Genomic DNA, 3,275 nt, shown 5'->3' with positions numbered 1-3,275 from the left:
TTCCTTTACAGACGTCGTATTACTGAATTGATAACTTTCAATTCACATTATGGTCATTACAATTTCAACAGCTTGAAGGTGGCATTCAACAAATGTATAACTAATATGGAATGTACTACACGCTTGGGTATTCAAATCCTAACGTTCCCAGCGCAACCGCACAAAGTAGCTAGGAGTACCGCCTTCTGAACATTCAAAACTCACAATTAAATGTGTCCTGACTGTCAAATTTATTGATGGCGAAGAGATCTCGAGCTTCCAGCCGGGTGGCGGTGTCTTCAAACTGCGACGTTTCGACGAGTGACATACTCATCATCTTCTGGCGAAGCGCCGAGACTTTGCGGATGCCGGTCCCTTTATACCTGCGGCGTGCCCCCCACCACCTGGCCGCGGGAGGCAGAGTCCAGAGGAGCCGGCGGTCGGGGAGGAGGGGGAAGCGTGTGCGCCGTTCGTGTCTCCGTCAGAGCATTCTGATCGCGTCTCGTGAGCTGGACGGTTCTTGTTGCGTTCCTGGCGTATTGCGGCTAATGCTGGATTCCAGGCCGCGCTCAGTTGATAGCCTTCGTCCCTGTTCACAAGATTCTCGTGGACCCGTATTTCTATTGATTCTTTAATGATGCTATCCCAATAGCTCCCGGCTCGGCACAGCACCCTGGTGTTTTCGAAATCAAAAGTGTGGTTTTCTTTGATGCTATGTTCAGCTATAGCAGATTTCTCTATCTGTCCAAGTCGAACATGCCTGATGTGTTCCTCGCACCTTTTAGAGATGCAGCGCTGCGTTTGTCCAATGTACTGTACACCACATTCGCAGGCAATGATGTATATACCAGGTGTGTTGAGCCCAGCAGCTCTTTCGTCTTCGGCGGTGGTCGTAAGACAGTATTTATGTTTGATTTTCTTAATAGCCTCCCGATTTTGGCTGATGTGGGCCCCAAATATGGAAGAAAGGTGAGTCTCTTGTTAACTTCCTCTTCCTCTTCCTGAAATTTGTCAGCCTGTCACCTCTTGAAGGCCCTGCCAATCTGTGTTTCACTGTACCCGTTTTTCCGAAATACCTCTCTTAGGTGGTGTAATTCGTCTGAGAGGCTTTCTTTATCACAAATGACGTTCGCCCTCTGTACCAAGGTGGTCAGTACTGACTGGTGTTGCGCCGGATGGTGGCAGCTGGTTGCATGGAGGTACAGGTCTGTGTGCGTCTTTTTTCTATATACTGAATGGCCCAGCGTGCCATCCGCTTTCTTCCTGATCAGTATGTCCAGGAATGGAATACAGCCATTCTCTTCTACTTCCTGGACATGCTGATGAGGAAGAAAGCGGATGGCGAGTATGTCACTCGTCGAAACGTCGCAGTTTGAAGACACCGCCACCCGACTGGAAGCCCGAGAACTCTTCACCAGCTGTATACGCCGGGAAAGCATACATTCAAATTTATTGATGTTAGACGTAAGGTCACGCGCTTTACTGACGCCACGAATGTTCCCCACTGTTACGTATTATACAGGAGCGGCAGAAAGTAGAGAAGACGAGTCAACTTAGAGGTGTCAAAGGGGGAAGTAGCTGACCCACGTCCTCAGTAAGGAAGTCACTGCACTGCGACACCATGCCTCTAGGCAATAGCAGATGAGCCGGCAGATAGACATGCTAGCAAGAAGGGAAAGTAGAAGCTACGTAACAAGACGCTCTGCGGACACGAAACTATTAGCCATTGGCATACCCCTCACAAGTACACTACTGGCCATTAAAATTGCTACACCACGAAAATGACGTGCTACAGACGCGAAATTTGACCGACAGGAAGAAGATGCTGTGATATGCAAATGATTAGCTTTTCAGAGCATTCACACAAGGTTGGCGCCGGTAGCGACACCTGCCTCGTGTAAGGACGAGAAATGCGTACCTCCACGTTTTCGACTTTGATAAAGGTCGGATTCTAGCCTATCGCGATTGCGGTTTATCGTATCGCAACATTGCTGCTCGCGTTGGCCGAGATCCAATGACTGTTAGCAGAATATGGAATCGGTGGGTTCAGGAGGGTAATACGGAACGCCGTGCTGGATCCCAATGGCCTCGTATCACTAGCAGTCGAGATGACAGGCATCTTATCCGCATAGCTATAACGGATCGTGCTGCCATGTCTCGATCCCTGAGTCAACAGATAGAGACGTTTGCTAGACAACAACCATCTGCACGAGCAGCTAGACGACGTTTGCAGCAGCAGGGACTATCAGCTCGGAGACCATGGCTGCGGTTTCCCTTGGCGCTGCATCACAGACAGGAGCGCCTGCGATGGTGTACTCAACGACGAACCTGGGTGCACGAATGGCAAAACGTAATTTTTTTCTGATGAATCCAGGTTCTGTTTACAGCATCATGATGGCGACATCGTGTTGAACGCACATTGGAAGCGTGTATTCGTCATCGCCATACTGGCGTATCACACGGCGTGATGATATGGGGTGCCATTGGTTACACGTTGCGGTCACCTCTTGTTCGCATTGAAGGCACTTTCAACAGTGGATGCTACATTTCAGATGTGTTACGACCCGTGGCTCTACCCTTCATTCGACCCCTGAGAAACCCTACAATGCACAACCGAATGTTGCAGGTCATGTACGGGCCTTTCTGGATACAGAAAATGTTCGACTGCTGCCCTGGCCAGCACATTCTCCAGATCTCTCTCCAAATGAAAACGTCTAGTGAATGGTGGCCGAGCAACTGGCTCGTCACAATACGCCAGTTACTACTCTTGATGAACTGTGGTATCGTGTTGAAGCTGCATGGGAAGCTGTACCTGTACACGCCATCCAAGCTCTGTTTGACTCAATGCCCAGGCGTATCAAGACCGTTATTACGGCGAGAGGTGGTTGTTCTGGGTACTGATTTGTCAGGATCTATGCACCCAAATTGCGTGAAAATGCAATCACACGTAAGTTCTAGTATAATATATTTGTCCAATGAATACCCGTTTATCATCTACATTTCTTCTTGGTGTAGCAATTTTAACGGTCAGTAGTGTACAAGTGGTCGTATCATAGCCTCGCTGAACAGGAGCAGTCGAATTTGGAAGGCGTTCATCAGCGAAACCTTGACGACACGTTGATGAGGGCCGCGCAACAGCAGACAATTTGTGATGAATACTCTGTTCCTTTTCAGAGAGCAGCTGACTTATATAACTATAGAGCAACAGAAATATTGGGTGTCTTTGTGTACATGTCAGGTAGTAGATGAACAAGAGCAGCGCTTGCCTATATTAGTGAACTGATATATGCGTGTTG

This window comes from Schistocerca serialis, chromosome 7, assembly GCF_023864345.2.
Source record: "Schistocerca serialis cubense isolate TAMUIC-IGC-003099 chromosome 7, iqSchSeri2.2, whole genome shotgun sequence".
In the NCBI taxonomy this organism is placed as follows: Eukaryota; Metazoa; Arthropoda; class Insecta; order Orthoptera; family Acrididae; genus Schistocerca; species Schistocerca serialis.
The sequence above is the reverse complement of the archived record's forward strand: the minus strand, read 5'-3'. Positions refer to the sequence as shown.